The sequence below is a fragment of the Numida meleagris genome, chromosome 5 (assembly GCF_002078875.1).
Source record: "Numida meleagris isolate 19003 breed g44 Domestic line chromosome 5, NumMel1.0, whole genome shotgun sequence".
NCBI lineage: Eukaryota > Metazoa > Chordata > Aves > Galliformes > Numididae > Numida > Numida meleagris.
In genome coordinates this window covers 38,317,030-38,336,964 of record NC_034413.1, presented here as the reverse complement: position 1 = coordinate 38,336,964, position 19,935 = coordinate 38,317,030, and the positions used below count along the sequence as shown (strand labels likewise).

General features: G+C 41.2%; 1 long non-coding RNA gene across 1 annotated transcript in view; it reads left to right on the top strand.

Moving 5' to 3' along the window:
* LOC110399648 overlaps positions 1–19,935 on the top strand; it is a 141,380-nt gene that overhangs the window by 17,164 nt on the left and 104,281 nt on the right. The window contains exons 7-10 of the long non-coding RNA XR_002439321.1: positions 7,621–12,083; positions 13,680–13,762; positions 14,354–14,451; positions 15,272–15,440. This is a non-coding gene — a long non-coding RNA (uncharacterized LOC110399648). The remainder of the gene's footprint in view (positions 1–7,620; positions 12,084–13,679; positions 13,763–14,353; positions 14,452–15,271; positions 15,441–19,935) is intronic.

The window sequence follows — 19,935 nt, the reverse complement described above, 5'->3', positions numbered from 1 at the left end:
TTTTTGGCTTCCTTGGGTTTCTGTTTACCCACATAAATGGGAGTTTCCATTCATCTTACTCTCTACTGTTAAACTAACAGGCTGAAATCTCCAAGTTGCTTTCTTCTCATCTTTCCAGCTTGAGGGTGTAATTCACTGAAGGGGGGAGACCAAGTGAATGTGAAACTGCCAGCCTCGAGTGCCAGTTTTCAAGTGGGTATTCTGTGCTGGACACGCAGTGGATGCGATTCAAAGAAAATTCATAAAGGAGAGATGGAGAAACAAATGGTAAATCAGCAGGCCTGGTAAAGCTGCTGTGAATTATTCTTTGGCAGCACCACAGTATCGATGTGCATTTTGTTCATGACTTTTCATCTCACGGATCCGTCTGTGCTGCTTACTGTGATGAGGATCACAAAGACTGCCATTTCCCAGGGATTGATTCTGATACAAAAGCCAAATGCTCCGTCTCTCCATCAGCCTCATTCAACAGTGTTTGTTTAGGACTGTGTCCACTCTCTGCTTCTGAAAGTATTTGACATCAGTGCTCCTCTGAAGAGTGAACAGCCATGTGTGCTAAATATATGGAGGAGTATCAATTCAGACTAAAATCAGTATGATTACATATATTTTAATCAAGAACTTGGGAAATATTTGTGGCATTGTAAATAAATGGGAGGTGAAGTTTGACTAGCTTTTGGACTTACTGACTGGAGGATGTATTTTACATTTTTTTTGTATATATCTGGGAGATCACTTTCTGAATTTATGTTATTCTCTTGCAGATAAGATTTGAGAGGAATCAGAATAAAGTAAACATATCCTGGAAGGGAAGTTTTTACCACACAACTTATTGTGCAGATTAAGCATGCAAGTGTCTCGCTGAGCAACGCACCATAATTTGTCCTTTGATTAACTCTGACACTTGTGTTGGAATCACTGTTTTACTTTAATGAAAGCTCTCAATAACTGCAATTCTTCTGTTCCTTCCCAGATCAAATTTTGATCCAAAGCCTCCTATAGTCAATGCAAAAACTCTTGCTGACTTCAAGGATTTTGAATCAGACCTTAGTGAGTACTTTAGATAGAAGCTCCATCTCACTTTTTCTCATGGCTTTCATGGTTATGAGTTGGCAGTGCTTCTCTGATGTGATTTTTTTCTTTTCAAAAGAGAAATTCCTTGTGATCCATGCAAAGAAACATGACAGATCTGTGTGGTCAGTATGGACATAGAAAGCCAGGCCTACCTGAGCTATGGGCTTATAGGTTGCAAGACGCCTGTCTGGAAGCTGCAAAACAGATTAGGTTGGGTTTGTGCCCAGGAGATTTAATTTGCTGCTGAAAATCTGTTCCTCAGGCTTAGCCAAGCAGTGGTTTACTGGTACCAGTCCAGCAGAGAGTGCATCAGGCTGTCGAAGGCAAAATGAGGCTTTGGGGTACCTGCAAGCTTGATGGCGGTAGTCCGGATATCCTCCTGGATTAGCTTTGTGTGATGTTGCTCTCAAAATGTAGTTTTCTCTTTTACAATTGGGGATTTTCAATCTATAAAGAGTGGGGCTCACTCAGCCCTTTGAAGCTATGTAAGCCAGGCCATAGTACAGTGAATGGGACCCAGGAAATAAAAATGCAGCAACAGGTTTCCTTTTCTCATCCTTTTGTAGTTCTAGTTTATTCCATTTGGCTCCTGCTAAGTCCGTGCTGTGACTAAAGGTGGGGAAGCCACAAGCAGGCAGGCTGCAGTATAAAAGGTTAGCTGCAGAAAGAGATGCTGGTACACGAATAAGCAGGAGCCAACACTAAAAAAGGTCAGCTATTTAAATGGCCTGATTTAAATAAGGCACACGTCAGGCGGTACTGCCCCCAGAGGAGATTCCTTGTGTGGGTTTATGAACTCTGGGAAAGGGGCCAAGCTAGCCTTAATTATATTTTGTTTAATCAGCTATTTAAATAGGGAACTGTTTTCTTGGCTCTCTTCCCCCAGCGAGATCACATCTTTATATTCTTGACCTTTTTATTTTATGCAAGAGGCTCTCTTGTTGCTTTGGACCATACTTCTAAATCCAGACAAGTCAGCTGTGCTTAGCTTGCTCTTACATCACCTCTCTTCTTGGAGGAAAGAAGGCCCAAGGTTATTTATTTTCCATGTTCTCACTATTAAAAAAATACCTAATTTCATTTTTTTCTCCATTTTTATTATGCAAACTCAAGAAGGCCCTCTGGATTAAAGGGCAGTGTGTCCAAGGATGTAAGATTTCCAGACAATACCAGCAACATCCTATGGCTTTTGCTTTGAACGGTGTTTGGAGAAAAATACAGCTCAACCGTCTTCAAAATATGTATTATGCGTCCCTTTGAACCTTCAAGTAATTGTAAAGAAATGACAGGAGAGTAAAGGAATTGGCTCTCTGAGAGGTCCAGGCAGTGTGCTTCATAGGAGTGTTCTCCACCTTGAATACTGTTTCCCCTAAGTTGAGCAGGATCTGGAGACCTATTGGTTGAAGAACAGCAGACTGAAACAGTGCTCACACCATTCCCACTGCTTGATTTGTGAAGGAGTAAGACATGGGTTATATAAAGCTTCCTTTCAAAGAGTTAATATTGCTGGTTTTATCCTGGAATCCACCTGCTCTTGTATAGGGATCTTCATGGTATCTTTGGAAGACAAAGACAGTCGTATCACAGTTGTCATTTCCTTCAGAGTTCACAGAATCACAGAACTGTAGGAGCTGGAAGGGACATCTAGAAATCATCTAATCCAACCCTCCTGCCAAAGCAGGCTCCCTAGACCAGGTTGCACAGTTACTTCTCAAGCATTTCAGTTACTCTTCAAGAGCTTGGAAAACAATTTAATAACAAGAACAAGACACAGTTGAACAGCAGCCAGGTGGATTTTAATGAGGAATATTCTGGTCTTCTTGTAGCTAGATTCTTGCTTTGCAGTCAGACTTGGAAGTTTTAATAACAGCCTTTTAGATCTTTTGCCCTTGTCTGTGAGCAAGTCTTCTGTCTCTCTTTAAAAGGAGCATAATTACAATTCAGTCCTCAAAATACCCATCTCCAAAGAGATCTCTGCCATCTCACCTACATTATGATGTACTTATGGTTACAGAAAACAAGGTTGTCAAAAAACCGCAGCCCACCATCTCTGCTGTAGCAAGCTGACTGACTGAACCCTCTGCCCTCTCTGTTGCCCTCTCTGCACCGTGTGGGGCTTGGGGAGACCAGGTTGGTCTCTTTGAAGGTCACTGCTCAGACCGCCCTTCTCTATGAGCTCCTCTTTGGCCTCATCAGGTCATGAGCATTTAATCATGCTTCGCAGTGCTGCAGGATGCTGAGCAGGGTGGCTTTGCCTTTGCTCTGGCAGCAGGGCAGGGTTCTGCTTGCTCAAGAGCAGAGGCCATGGCTTGTACACCAAGGTGATGCATGACCTGAGAAGTAACCAGGCTTTCGGTGATGAACAAGCATCACTATTCACATCACTGTTCTGATGCTAGGGCAATGAGGTGCTCCTGATGCAAGTGCTACTTTCTCAGATGAAGGACCTAGGGTTTGCCGTGATAAACAGCCATCCCTGATGCTTGACAAAAAAGCCTAATTCTCCCCTGTGCTTCCATGGGGGAGCAGAAGCAGCTTCTCTGTTGAGAAGCACAGAAGTGGCCTCCATTTCTAGGGAGCTGCTGCCTGACTCCTCCTTTTTCCCTACTCTTCCTCTCTCGCTGATGTGTGTCCACAGGAGGCATCTCAGGGAAAGGCAATATCGTTTCTGCAGTGTTGGTGAATGCAGTATTCCTAAGGGGAATGCCTGTATTTCTTTGGCACCAAGTGCATCCCCTCTTCCATACACAGCCAATTGGCACTCTGCTCCTGGGGGGACAAGTGGACTGAATGTAAATGACAAATCAGCCCCAGTCTTTGCTTAGCTTTAGTAGGAATATTGGAAAACAAAAGCAGCTTGCATTGAAGGGGTTCCCGGGCAGAGGAGGGAAGCGTCAGTAAAAATCATCTGCTTTGGAAAACAACCAAGTTCCTCCTGCCCTGCACGTTCCCCTTCCCATCTCTCTGTCTCCCAGAGGAAAGCGGCTCCACACAGCAGAGGCAGAACTTGCATGAGTCAGACCTCCCTCTCCCTCCTCAGCAAGGCAGGGCAGGCTCCAAGATTAGTTATGCATCTGATTGTGCCTCTAATAAACTAAATGTAATTAAAAAATAGAGCAGGGCCATTGCATTTTAACAGCTTGGAGCTCTCCCTGTGGAAGAATGAGCAAACAGTGAAGGAATATGAAGATTCAGCTCCCCAGCACCTGCTGGGCAGCCTCTGTCAAGATTAACAGCATCTCACCAGGTTATTAGAGTGAACATGAATACTTTGGAGGCTCTGTGGGTAGTTACGGTATCACGTTTTATTATCTTCCTCTGAAATGAAATTACTTATTGTAATTGCTTGTCAGTCACAGGCCAACAAATCTGACAAAGGAATGTTTCTGTGAGCGAGGAGCAGGAGGCAGAAGGGAGAGGACAGACTGAACCAAATTCTGCCCTGATCTTTTGTGGAAAAGGTGTGGGGGGGAAAATATAACCAGAGGGGGAGGGAGAGGAAGGGTTCACCTCCTTTTTTTGCATAGAAAACTGAGACATTTGTGGCCAAATGACCTCAATTGAGCAAGTGTCTGGGAACAGAAAGGAAGGAGCAAGCTAACCCTGGGTGGTGCACTGCGTTGGTGGGAGCACTGCTTCATGGGGAGGGCATCAGCCATGGCAGCTCAGCAGGTTCTTGATAATATCAAATATTGTATCTCTTGGAGGCGCTGATGCTGGGGGACCACCAGGCAGCAGGAACGCCAGCCTTGCATGCTACAGAAATACGAGGCAGGCTAGGAAGCGATCCATTTGGGTTTCCTTGCTTTTGGATGGCTCTGTCTTTATAGTTAAAGGAGAAAGAATGGCAACTGAGAGCTGGGAACAAAGAGGAAAGCCAGGAACGCTGCGGGTATTTGGAAGTGGAGATTGCTGTACCAGTGGGGTTTGCTGTGCTTTTTTAAAAATAGCTCAGGGAGCCAAGATTGCAGGAGCTCAGTAATCATGCATAATCCGTTATGGTGCAAGGGAGAGATGTGATCATTTTAGCTGCAAGCAGGCAGTGGTTCCAGCCCTACCTGGTACATGGAGCTTACTACAGCTGTTCAGGCAGCGGTCACGTTTGCCAGGGGAAAAGCATCTCTGGGGTCTGCCCTAGCAGAAGGCAGAGGCCTCAAGGTGGAAGTGTGCTGCTGTGGAGGCAAGTGGCCACAATGGTAAACATAAATTCACTAAATAACCGTGTTACTCCAACCTTTTGGAAGCACTGAGCATTGTAGCAAACTCTAATGTGATGTGACAAAAAAGAACTGGAGGGGAAATTTAAAGAAGTCCAACCTACTCTCAAAATCTCTAAGTCAAAGGGGGACCTTGAAAGGGCTCTGTGTCTTGTGCGCAAGCATTAGCCACAGAGAAGGGCTAGGCCTCAGTAGCAAGGCAGTCATTCAGTCTTTACCAGGTATCCATGCTGTTTTCTGCTATTTGCAGCTCTGACTTCCAAGGCAAAATGTTTCATTTTGCATCCATGATATTGGTATACAGTCATTTTATCCAGGTACATTTGATATGTGTCAATTGTAGATCTACAGCCTTCTGCTGTATTTGAAGTACATCTCCATTTGTTCTAAACTTGTTTATTTCTAACTTCATTTGATGCCTCATAATTTCTTTGGCTATGGCTCATGCTGCTCTCAAAATACTGGCTCAGTGGCCAGTGGTCACCTGGCTCTTGAACCAGCAATGTCAAACCAGTTATAAAGAAAGTGTGGGAAGCGGCAGCTTCTGACTTCTTCACATGTATAGAAGTAAAACATAGCAGTGAACCCCACAGATTATGCTGGAAGTCCAGTGTCACATAGATCACCAGCTCAGATGTTTCTTCTGTGCCACAGCTGAAGGAAAAAATGTGGCATTTATGCAAGTGTGAATGTACTAGATGCTGTTTCATAAGCAAAAATGTTCAGCTCTTTAATTACTGTTTTGTCTACTGTATTTAATTTCCTAGTGCATGAATCCCTGTCTTGAGATAGTTTTTGTTATGTAATTACTGTTAACGATTAGAGCTCAGCATTAATTAAACAGATCAGTTTTCATTCTCAGACATTTTAGTTAAGATGCCTTTAGGCTATTAGACTGAGAGAGGGGGGTTCTTTTTTTTTTTTTTAAGCATGTCTTCATTAGAGTTTATGTTTCTTTTATCTGCAGACAAGGTTTCTCTGGTTTGCTGTGCAACATCAGAGTACTATCAGCTTTTCCCTACTCTCAGCGGGAACTAAACTCTGATATTTTATTAGAGACATAAAGGATGCCTAGTGATATGATTACAGCTTATACATTTGTTGTTTTGGTTCTCGTCCTGCTGGCTGATTTTTGAATCATGAATGATAGTATGATATTTACAAACCTGCTTTACATCTTGATCTTAAAACTAGCTGTATGACATGCTCTTGTGTTTTCAGCAGAACTCTATTGTCTAACAACATCACTTCCTTCTTTAATGTTTATTCCATGATGAAGCCTCTAAATCTAGACTGCTTACTGCAAATTTTATTAGAAATTAATTCAGAAGAAGTCACTGCTGTTGTTTGAATGTCATGCATAACACAATCTGAAAAGCATTGTTTAATAACTACTGTTTGCTCCTGACTTCCATGTGAGCTGCAACAGGCATTTGGGAATGTCACCCAGTTCTGATGTAAAACTGGTGGTGGATCCACCACGCTCCTATGTTCCTCTGGTTGATTATCTCCATCACTGAAATTGTGAATCTTGTTCTGAATCTGTCTACACATTTTCAACTTTTTGGTCCCTGAATCTTGTAATTTCTCTGTCTGATATATGTGAAGCACTCTAACCTAATGGAATTCTTCACTATCATCAAGATAATGATAGGTGCTCAAGTATTATGTCCAATTTGAGTTTCAGAATGGAAGCAATTTGTCTGTGATCTTTAGTGAGGAGTTTTGAAATGTTCTAGAATTTTGTGATGTTAGAAGGTTGGACCTGCTTTTAGAAGGTGGATTGTTTCTGGAACAAGATAATTGGTATTGTCTTTAAGGAGAAGTTGGTGCTGTAGGTTTTCATCGAAAGAGTTCATCAGATGAGCAGGGCTAGGTTAAATTACTTATACCCTAGGCTGCTTAATGCTAAACAGGTGCCATGCTTTCCCAGGAAGGTAGGCTGTTGTTACTGATGCTTATTATATTCATTTCCTATTGACTTTTGGGGTAAAGATGAGAGAGCATATGGTAACGTGGACACCTTGTGAATTGTGGGTATTATCCTTTGTAAGATGATCTGATCGCCTGTTTGATGTGAACTTGTCAACTGTGCGGTGCGTGGCTGCTTAGTCTTGGCTTAAGTTGACTTCGAAGCTCACTTGAGGGGGTGAGTGTTGAAATGGGTTCAGATTATCTACTCTTTGCAGCAGCAGTTATCCTAAGAGTTTCCCATCTGGCACCAGATACCTCATTGTTGTAAATCTCGTAGTTCAGATGGTAGTGGGAAAGAAAAAAAATACAAAAACAGCAACAAAATACAACCTTTTCTTTGTTTTCTGAATATCAGGTGATAGAGGCCACCAGGAAGAAACAAGTAAGAGAGCTGACCAAATATTCTTGAATGCCACTGTCCAGTCAGTTTCAAAAGTGAAGTGTTCTCTTTGGCGTAACACGTTGGTAAGTTCCTTGTCTTCTTTTGGATGCCTGTAAATCATTTGTAAAATTACTCCATTCCCTTACTGATTTCTGATTCAGCAGTTGGACTAAGTGGCTTTTGAAGGTCCTTTCCAACTAAACTATTCTACTCTACTCTACTTCCACTCATGTTACCTAGCACAAATTAAAATTTGCCTCTTTTTACTTTCAGTCTGTTGTATCCTGCTACAATACATATAGCTTGGCCATGTAGTCCCACTCTTTACCTCTTAAGCCCCAATGGTTAGTGTAGCTGTACGTCATTTTTAACTTTTCTTCAGCATCCCCTCCTGCTTCTGATGTTTACCTCATTGAGGACATTGTGTCAGAGTAATTAGATAAATGTCAGATCTGGTTTTGTGTTTGTGTGGGACAAATACCCAAACTAAAGGCAGGCTTACAGTGTCCCCTCTCTAACGAGTTTTCATGGTTCTGCATTCATCCATTAGCTAGCAAACATGTAGTAAGGTAACGACGAAAAAAGAACGGAGTCTGGGTTTCTGTTCCATGCTTTGCCCATAACCGGGGCAGCCTTCACTGACACAGTCTAGCCTCAAAGGCCTTTTTCAGGGCTCAATTAAGTCACATGGGACCATTGATATAAAGTGATGAATTGGCTTTTCATTGCTCGTGTGGGTAAGGTTATTCAGCGGCTTTGCAAAATAAAGTCCTCTGGATGGAAGTAATGGCCAGGAGATACAATCTCATCCTGATTCCTCAGTATCTCTTTCCTTATTTGAAAAGATTTATGTGATTTTTTTTAATATAATTTCCCTCAGAAATGAAATTGTAACCAAATACACTGTGATACAGGTCTCAAGGCTCATTTCCTTGGTAGATAATCTTAAATCTCTACTGCTTTAATTCTTTAACACTTTCAGAGTCAGTAAATTACAGTTTTTGCTCAGATTTTTTTTTTTTTTTACTGTAAGATGCCTTCATAACGAGGGGGCTTCAGTAATAAAATAGTTATATGGCATTTTAAAATGATTGTTTAGCTATGCTTTACCTCCTGGTAATATGGATTGATACAAACAGTGTTCTCTGTTTAAAAGGAGATATTTAAAGCCCTCAGGACACAGCTGTCTTTCTTCTTTTTCTCTGCCTAATCAGATTAAGTGTAATATACAATGTCTTTCTGTAAAGAAAAGTGGAATGCGCTTCTCATCAATTTAAGAGGAGCCTGTGGCAGTATTTAAGAAAATTAATTAAAAGTTGTTCTGAGGAGCCACCCTGATCCTCCTACACACGTTTACATTTCTAAAGGCTGCCTTCCAGACAAGCAAGCACTTCTCTGAAATGGTACAATCCAACTGGTTCACACCCCTGGCTTGTGCTGCTGACAGAGCAACCAAAAGCAGTGAGGGACTGGCCATACTTGAGAACGCTCCAGCATTACTGGTTTAGTATTTATTATAAGACTTCTTTTTTTTTCTCAAGGAGTGATTGGTGGTTGAAATGTGTGACAACTTATTGCTGAGAGCAAGGGGACGAAAGCTGTGACTGGTCTATGTTTTCATGCAGATAATGCAAAGAATTCATGAAATGAGAAATCAAACATGTGCACTGTCTAAATTCTATAGGCCTAGTGAGAGCTCCTCCTTAAAGAATAGTAGGAAAGTGAGCAAAGTAAGAGTCGAAGAAATTGAGCAACCTTGAAATTGCTCCACACTCCTCTTCATGTTCCTGGGGCTAGGGACACTACATTTACACCAAGAGGTGTTCTCACTAAAAGAAAACTAAATGGGCCATGAACAGCAATTCAAGTCCCTGGAGAAATGTACAGAAACTAAATCAGATTGAGCATGTAGGAAAGAATTGTCAAAACCATCCCAGGTGATAGAGTTATGGGAGAACAAGGAAGGACGTAGAGAAATGTGGGAAAGAGAAATAGATTCTGAGTGCTGTGAAGCCTCCTGTGTCAATCCAGTTGGCACCAAGGGCATCCTGACCTTCCCAGGAAGGGAGAAAACTGTTGGAGAGACTGGTGGTTGCTTGTCCTCAGGACTTTCAAAAAACAATGCCGAAAAGGATCTAGCAAGTTAAAAATGACAGATAATTTTGATTATTTACTAAACAAAGGTCCTAGCCCAGGATTTGCGTGTGCCAGGTGAAGAAGCAAATCAATATATTTTCTGGTTACTGAAGAAATGTTATGTGATGTTACATCAGTCATGGCTAGTGTCAAGTATAATCCAGCCAAAAAATGTTTACCCTTCTGCAGTCATTTCTGGTTTATAAAAACTATAAACATTATTTTATGATCCAGACAGGGATCTCAGTTAAGGACTTCCTACTCATATGCTATCCACAGATCCAGAAATTGAGATTAGTGCATCATTTGTTGGCAGGACTGTGAGAAAATCAAAACACACAACTGTAAGAAGTAAATTCTTCCATAGAAAAATTTCTCTTTTTACTGGGTTATCTCAGGATCCATTTCTCATTTAAGTACCACCTGTTTTTTGGCCTTTGCAAGTGGTGCAAATTTTCCAATAAATTCAGCTGTGAGTATTATAATTTAGAAAAAGAATGCTTTCTGGGGAATGTGAAATCCAGACAATAGATGACAATAGGTAATCCGTTTCGGGAGAATAGCATCACAAAATCCTAAGGGATACCACTAATGATATCTTTGGAAGAGAAGAATGCAAGGAAGAAAAACAGCTAGGCTCTCCTTGTGAGGCTACTCAGAGATAACATTTTGAAGAAAACTGCCTACAATTGAAAGAGACATGAGAGAATAAGCATGAAAAAGGAGCGCCCTGTAGGTGAAAGCAAGCAGGTGCAAAAGTGAGAGCAGCAAATCCCTCTTCCCCTTCTCTGCTTCTTCATCTGCAAGTAAGTTAAAAGATAAATTGTTTAGAAGGGAGTAATGTATGTGATGAATTAAAATTGAGGTAACAAAGAATAGAGAAACAATACATGGAATGGAGAATAAATGAGAAATACAGCTGATTCCCACTGTGTGAAGATCAAGATCCATCATCTGATTGCATGTTCCGTGATATGTAATAATAGAGATGTCCGTCCAAGTTTTTAGCCTTGTGGCTATGTTCAGAGCTGATCACAAGCTGGGAGACCTCTCTTAAAAAGTAAAAAATAAAAAAAAACACCTAACCACTTTGTGTGAAATGCAGTGACATGGCAACATTTTACAGCTTTATGATTCTCTTTTTGTATAATGGCTCTAGGCAGCATTTGAGCAAGCCTTCTCCAGAAGAAGATTCTCCAGATTGATTTTTTTGTTCCCACAAAGTGAAAAACATACAAACAAAAATCATTAACCAGTTACATTTGACAGGAGGAAAAAAAAATAAAAAAGAAGGCATCAGGGGAGCTTTTCATTCCCAAGTAATCTTGGCTATGGTGTGAAAGCAGCTATTCAAACTCAGGGCAAGAGAAACTCAGAATCCAGGAAGGAAGCTCTTGTATTGTTCTCTTTAGGAATAGCATGGAAAAGGTGCAAGAAAGGCAGAGAATATATATGGTCCCTGCAGGATAAAGGTCTTGTCTCAGTCAACATTTACTCTCTGGATGAAGGAGATGAAATCATCCCAAATGTACACAGTGCTCTGTCTCTTCTTTATACCCTTTCCCAGAGGTGCAGTCTGAGGTGTTTCAACCTGCAATGGTGGTATTAAATTACAGAGTACAAGGATTTTCCTGTGCTTCCTTCTCTGGCAGAGAACAGTAGGCCACTGAGTAGATTACAGGAGCATGTATGAGCTCTTCAGTATCCTCACCTAACATTTCTGGCACAGAAGAGTGGGAATCATTTTGACTGTGTTCCTTTTCCCATATGGTCAATTGCTTTATGAATGCAGCAAATCACAAGTCTGCCAGTGCCAGCCCAACAAGCAGTTGGTTTGGTTAAGTGTAGACGTGGCTCAAAATTACCAGTCTTCGTGTTTACAGTGATGGATTTTGTTAAATATTTATATCCAAGATGCTGTCCTCCCTTAGAAAAAAATATCAGCTGTCATTGTGATTGAAAATATTGGGGGACTATTGCCTTTAACTGATGATTTGGCCAAGCAAATTTAGCAGTAAAGTTTTTATACTTTTCATTAAAAAGTGGCAAGTGAAGGGTGACAAAGTCCTGCAGAGTTTCTCCTCAGCTTTGTTGCCTCATTGCATAGTTCTGGAAATTGCAGCAAAACAGTCACATGGAGCCCTCAAGCCATAGGACTCGCATAGCTCATGTTCACTTCTTGCCTTGTCTAGGATAGCTGCTGGATTCAAAGTCACAGAAGCATGGTTAGAAGAAAATAGCCTTGATATGTTTACCATAAATCTGTGAACCAAATATCCTGTCAACTACATATTTTCCAGGTATTTTAACACTTTTTAATTATATTTAGACATGCAGAGCAGTGCCTTGCTACTTCTCTGCTGCTGTCTTGAAGACAGAGTTCAGTCCAGCACAATCTCTTGCTGCTGTATAGGTGCATTGCTCATTTCTAAGGGTAGAGAGCAAATCAAAGAAAGTTTTCAGAGAAGTTTCTGAGGTATGTGTTGACTACATGTATTTTAAGCAATTTTTTGCAGTCAGTAATGCATTTCTTATAAATACAGTTTCCCATAGATACCAAAGTAACAGGATATCCATAAGGCAGCACAATCTATATCTCTATGGACGCAAGAATCATGGAATGGTTTGGTTTTCAGGGAGTCTTTAAGGTCATCTAGTTCCGACTCCCCTGCCATCAGCAGGGACACCTTTCCAGGAATGGAAGTGTTCTCCTTCTAGACCATGACTATAACTGCAAAATTGGCTGATCTGCTGTTTAGATAAAAAGAGTATTTCAGAAAATGACTTTCCTGAAGGCACTAGGATTATGTATTTAGTCTCTGTCAGATATCTGTGTGATTTTGTGTATGCACAGGTATCTTTCAAAAAAACCCACATCTCTGTTTAAATATTTCCCATAATTGCTGCTTCCCACATCTGGACAGCCATTAATTCACTCTCCTGCGCATCACCATGTTTATTGCAGCTGGTCTCCAGACTTCATCCAGAAGGAACATGTCAAGAACAGGTTGAAATATTTTGGAATATACACTGAGACATGCAAATTAGATTGAACCAGACTAGGCAATAGGAACAGCTTCTAAATGAAGGCTGACTGCTGTCTGCAATGAGTGCAGACTGCAAGATGAAGGGTTAAGAAAATTGAATTTGGAAGTAATGGGGTAATAGGCAAATATATTCAGAATTAATGTATTCATATAAATATTGTACAGTAATTTATTTGCCAAATAGCAGTCATTTACTCTGTGGCAGAGGTCAAATAATGGAGAAAATTTATTTGTGAATAAATTATTCAACAATTAATACAAAATGTAGATGCTAAATTATTAACAGAGACAAATTCAACCAGTTCTAATTCATTTCCATTTTGAAAGTGTTTCTAGATACATCCACGTGAGCATTTCAGCAGGGATCACGAGTGCACTTCTCAGTGTCTCCCAGTTACCCTTTTCCTGCAGCTCCAGCTTATGTCACTGCATCGCCTTGGGGCTGGATTTGGGGGAAAGGAGGTGCCTTGTCTCACCCACTCCAGTGTGGTGAGCTCAAGTGATGGGAAGAGGGTTAAATCTGAGCAGCAGCCACTGTCTGTGTCTGCACACTGCAGATTGCTGAATTTCATCCACTGAGGCCTGTGAGGAGCCTGACAACCTATCTTACATAAATCCATAAAGCTGTTTGTTCTTGCCTTGAAGATACAAATGACCTAAGCATTCCTGAGTCATTTCTCCCAACACTGACTAACTTGGCATTGAAAAAGAAATCTGCACGTTATTCTTAAGTTGAATTTCCTTTCAGGAACAGCTTCACTGGAAGTCATCGTACTGCTTCCCACCAACCAGCGGCTTTCCCCGAGAACCAAACCCCCTCTTCTCATGGATCTTAATGTTCTTTTACAGTTCAACAAGTGGTTCAACCTCTTGTCAGCTTCAGCCTGCCAGATTGTTTCTCAGTTCCTGAAATCATGGACTCCCTTCATTGGGTGCGTTAGAAGAAAAGTTAAGTAGTACTCCACATGATGTTAAATGACTGGTTTGACTAATAGCATAGACCTGGAGCAGGGGTACTGTGTCTACTCATTACTCTCTCCTTTTTTTTCCTGAGGGAGGGAATCCGCAGTTCCCTCATAGCCAGTCACTCTCACAGGGTCCCTCAGTGCTGGGGTGATTCTGAGGGGACTGGTGGAGAAATGCATGTGTTCAGGGCTGAGGGGAGGGTGGGAATGCCAGTCAAGTTAATGAGAGTGCGGGAAGGAGATAAGAATTACACGTGTATTAGCGAGGTTAAGACATGTTAGCAAAGACAACTTAAAAAATATAATTTTCCACAGTTAATTGCAGTTTATAGTAACAAGAAGCACTGTGTTCTTCCAGAGGTAGAATCTGAAGGTAGGGGAGTGCAACAGACAGACATAGTGTATTTATGTATTTCAAGGCCCCATACACCTTGGCAGCCTGTACTGCATTGCTATCAACTTTCCTTCCTTTGAAATCTGCTTACTAGTAATGTTTCCATTTGTGAGAAACCAGCCTTTTAAACCCTTTTTTTTTTTTGGTCAAAATCATGTCTACAGGCTCAGAGCCTGGAAACCAGAACCTCTGTGAATCTATGGCCAGAAGCATGACTTCATGGGCATCTGTTGGTGGCTGCTTCCAGCACAGGCAGGGCCTGGTGAGTTGCATCGAAGTACTGAGGCCTTCCAGATCTGAATCTGTAGTTTTTATCTGGATTTTATTTTGGGAGATGGTCTTTGTGTGATATAGCAGGAGTCTGACCTGAAGTGAATGAACGTTTTTCTCCTAGTCTCTATTTCAAGGACATACTTTTTTAAAATGGCTGCTGTCTTTCAATATTCCTTAATCTGTATTTTAAAAATTTCTACCATATATCGTAACTGAAATTTGGAACGGGTTATTTGTTCCATTGACACAATTTCATGTTTCCACTGAACTAGAATCTCCAAATTTGTAGTATTCACTTATGCCTTCATTATGTGCCTCTGAAAGATAATGAATACATGGATGCCTCAGTGGCAGGCCCGGATGCCTTGCAAAATAATCATGAAAATTAACCAGCCCAAGCAGAAAATCTACTCTTGCCCATACCATGGTTGTATTAGTATTAATCAGAGGGAAAAGAAGCTATTAACTGGCTCACAAAGAGTATGATGAAATTATTCATTTCCAGTGAGTGAGATGCTGGAGTTTTTGCTAGAAATGTGTGGGTTTTGGCCTCTGAAGGACTGCAGTGTGTGCTGCTGCCCAGCCCATGCTCCCTGCCTGTGGGGCTGAGGTGAAGCTTTTCAGCAGGAAGGCCTTAGGACAGGATCTTGTTGATCAATAGCACTGTGGCACCAGCACTGGATCAGGATGTGCTGCTTTGTTTGATGCAACTTTTGTGTGAAAAAAAAAAGAAAAGTGTTAGGCTTTGTAACATTTCATGCTGCATCTTTCAGCGATTTTCCAGCACTAAATCTGCTTTTGTGTTGCAGCTACCAAGAGTAACTGCTGAAGTCTCCAGTGCTACAGCAATGAAAAAGCAAAATTGGGTGCCTGGAGGAAAAGTAATCTTGTTCAACTGAGCTCTGTCTCAAAAGCAGGTTACCGTGGCTTAATGAATTATCGTGAGTTTGCAGAACAGCGTGTTACCTTACCTAAAAGGTAAGATATAGTTATGTTGAAAAAAGGTATTTCATTAATGTTTAAAACAGCTAACCTGGCGTTTGCCACATTTCGAGCACATGCCTGGCTGCAGTCAGCAGCTGTCTGCCTGGTGCTCATCAAGAGATGGCAGTGTTTCTGTGCAGAGGCAGTGTTTCTATTGCTGGATCTTCTTCTACCACAGTGTCTGACAGAAGGGCGTTCTGACTACACAGAAATATACTTTTTATAATCACCTCTAAGAATATTATGACAGACGATTAATAATCTGACAGCAAAGTAACTATTTTTAATGGCTTTAACCGAACACTTTATTTCATCTTTGAACCAATTCTCACTGTAATCCCATTACTGCAATAAAGGTTTGGGTAGCAGAATCATACTGGCCTTGCTCTGCCTGTGGTGCCTTGATGAGACCTGTGCTGGCAGGAGCAATATGTTCATCACTGACACAAAAGCTTCAGGGTAGAAGTGACCTGCTGGAAGTCTTCTGAATTTATTTCAGGTGGTTCAAAATGTATTCTACTTTTACCTTTGCTGCTGAAATTTGATAAATGTGGCAGCAATTTAGTTACAAAATATCTTAATTAGCCTTGAAGCGGTATCTGGTTGGTTTTGGGTGGTAGTTTTTGTTTGGTGATGTCTGAAAATGTCATAGGTGTGAGGTTATGCACCTGCTTTTTAAATGGGGACACAGGAGCACATGGTTTACTCTAGAGTGTTGCTTTTCCTGTCATGGACAGCATAAAATTTCATGTGGATTCTGCTGAACTGAGTTTAAATAGTTTCTGTGGTGAACTTAGAGTATTTCTCAACAACTTTTGTGAGCCTTAAGTGTAATTTTGCGTAGACAGAAACAGGTCATTGGTACATAAGTGTTGTCGGTAAGGCATATTCTACTTGTCTGATTCATTGGTATAGGCTTTCTTACTCCTGGCTTTCACCTATTGAAGTTCTCATTTGGGAATCTAAAACTCGCTGTTAGAACTAAGTCCAGGGGAAGCTGGTATTCTGATCTGTAAGGTACAGCTTTTGAAATATCATAATCACTCCTTGACTGTATAGACCTGTGTACCTTCCAGCTAAAACTACGGCACTTCAGCAAGATGCCAAACTGTACAATATGTTGTTTCTTCTTGTAGTATGTCAGCACAGAACATGTGTATTTGAAGGGAGGGTTAATGGAATATTTTGAATGATCATTGGTAAATGTTACATTGCACATATCTTAAATCCAGAATGTGACAGGTAACTGCAACTGGCTGTGATTCAGGTAAGGAACATGAATGATTCACGAGGTTGGTGAAAGTGGAGTAGGTAATTCTTTCATCTTGATCATTTTCTCCCTGAAGCCAAATATCTCACATATGGTGACAGCTTTGTAAAATAGTATGATGGCCAGTAAGAATAGGGGAGTATAGAAGACAACTGCTAAAACAGATTTGATTTGGATACAAGAGAAGGAACCTGTCTCTCTTTGTGTTGCTTTTTTTTTTCCTTCTTTTCTTTTGCTGGCTTTCTTACCAGGCACGCAGGGAATTGTTAGGAAGGAAAGGTACCTGGCCTGGAATGCTAATATCTCTGCTTTGATAACTGTGAGAGATGTTTTAATTAGGAAGAGGATGCAAAGACTTAGAAGAATGTAGTTACTCATGTAATTTGAAAACCCTGGAAACAATCCTGAGGGGCAATAGCCTGAGGAACAATTACAGTTTATTTCAGTTTATTATGTAGCCAGCTGTAGCTTGTATGTGCATTTCTGAGGTGGCTTGATAGGAAAATACCTGTGTGATTCTGTTTCAGCTGGCTTTTTTCCAGACAGAAGAGCCCTAAATTGCACTTAGCATGTTTTTAACTGCTTCCACTCTGAACCTTCTCAATTGATTTAACAATGTAGATAAAGAGCATCTTTTTAACCTGAGCCAAACCCATAATCTAGCAGGCATGAGGTATAATAGCTGGAGGAGAAGGGATGGCTTGTTGTGCTGCTGAACATCAGTACAATCCATGGCTGGAAGCTGAGCCTTGCTGTTGAGCCTTCTCAATGCCGAACCTGGCCATACCTGCCCACCAGGGGCTCACTGGTCATGTAAAGAATGATGGACAGTCTCTGTGCCAGCCCTAGCATAAATGGTGTCTTTGGTTAAAGGTCTTGAGGTCAGAAATGTCTTGTGATCTGCCCAAAATTGTTTGATAGGATCCTGTAACTTAGAATTGACTTCTGTATCTGTCTCTCCCTTATTTTTCTTCCTTTCTTCTTAAGTTACCCCTACTTTTTTTTTCTTCTTTTTCCTTTTCTGTCCCCTGTTTTCCTTAGGCCTAATTGCAGGTCATGTGCACAAGGCTTTCCCCAGCTCACCTTCTCTGCGTCAGAAAGAGGAGTGTCTTCAGCCAGCACAAGGAATGCATTGTTGCCTTCCTTCTTGCCTGCAGTGAACTCCTCAGTACGATGATAAACTACTTGTATTAAACAAGAGAAGAAGAATTTTGAGACAATAAATAAATCATCTCCCTGCAGAGCAAATCGGTGAACGTGAACAGAGTAAGCTTTAAGCACTTCCAGCCTCAGGAGCCACAGCGTGCATAAGGATTTGATCCAACCCCGCTGAAGTCAGTGAAAAGAATCCTGCAGGCTTCTGGGAGCTTTGGAGGAGGATTTGTGATTTCTGGGGAAATGTGAACTGTCAGTATCCTTCTTCCCCCAGCTGCCTCCGTGAAAGAGCTGAGCGTATCTCCCATGGTCTAGTTTCACTCTGATCCCCAAACGGAATTGTAAGCCTGTGGTGCAAAGGCAAGTGGCAAGCTGGATGGATGTTTGCAAATACCAGTAACAGCACTTCTTTCTCTTTCAAAATGTTTAGTGGCAATATTTCTTTTTCTTTTCTTTTTCTTTTCTTTAGAAAAGTAGATTTAAAATTGCTAATTTGAAATATTTGCTTTCTGCTGCTTGTTAAACTTTACTTTTTGGCAATTTATGTTTGAGAATTACTTTCAGTGACAACACTTCAATCAATTGTTACTTTACTGTAATTATGAACTTTGCAAGCCTGTAATCCACAGTTCTGCATCTGTTCTGCAAGATGTTGGTCTTGTGATCTATAAAGATGGTCAGAAACTTGGGTTTGTTTCCTACAGGGAAAGAAATTGCAGAGGCATTTTGAGAGCTTTAGCCTTTACAGTTACTTTATCTCCTTTATTGTCTCTGGTCCCAGAACCTTGTGTACTGGGAGGAAAGCAGACCTTACTGGAGAGAAAGCAGTGTTTCTCTTCAAATCCATTTGCAAGAAAACTCAAAAGCAATTACACTAAGTAAACAAGGAAGGATGTTGTAGATCTTGTCCCTTTTTCTAGCTGGGTACTAAATGCAAAGCTGATGGGATTATTTGGTTTCACCCTTCTAAATCCTACTGTGTGTTATCTTTTCAGAATGACTTTTGTGTAATCTTTAGTGTGCATAAATACATGTTAACAAAAGTGATGCAATGAAAGCAAAATGGTAAACATCAAAAGCAAAACATTATCATGCAAACATCACTATTTCTTTTCTCCTGTGAAGGCTAAGCCCACTGGCTTGCATACTGCAGGAATTCAGTATGATCTTTCTCCAGAGCACAGATTCACGAAAAAATCTAATGTGATATAAAAGCTGAACACGTATTATTGATTTAAAGGAAGGAAGAAAGCTTTGTGTGGTCATCATGTTTTTCACCCGATCTAGTTGCATTTGTTCTCCTGATTTCTATCAGGTTTTAAACATAGAGCAAATTGGAGAGGTTCCTTTCATTCAGAGCTCCACCTCTGTTTTCTTGTATGTGTTTGTCCTAGGGAGTCTTGCAGTTAATATACACCGTAAATTTCCCCACCCTGTAATAAAATGCATGCCCTATGTTAGTGGGCAGGGTGGGGACTTCCATCAAAGCTTCCTGTGGAACAGGACATCAGTCTTTCTGCTTTCTTCAGGGGGGTTCTTAGCAATTGGTAGCTGGGCGAGGAAATGCAAAGAACTGTGCACCAACGGTAATGCCTCTTTCATTACAGCTGCTGTGCAAAGGGGCTGGAGTCCTTCATTTACATACCAGGTGGTGCCATGGCTTCTGTCCTCTTTAACACTCTGGAGTAACTCCTCATAACCACTTGGGAAGGAAGTACACAGCATCCTTTAGAATCAAATATACAAGAGGAAATCAACTAGGTGTCTCTCAGTTCTGCCTTCAAAGTAAAGAAAAAGTACTCGAGAATTTTAAAAAGGAATTAGAAATGTTGTTTCCGTACTGGCATCAGTCAGGCGCCTGAAGGGTGGAGTCAGCACACCACTTGTTACTGTGTGCAGCTTCTGTCTGTCACTGGTACTGTAACAGTGGGCATGCAACTGTTTCTTCCTACCTGGTGTTACGACACCAGCCCTGGCCTCACCTTCCTTATTCAACTGAGATGAGGCCCAAACGTTCACTTACGGAATGAGAGCATCAGATTTCATGTACAAGTGAAGATAACA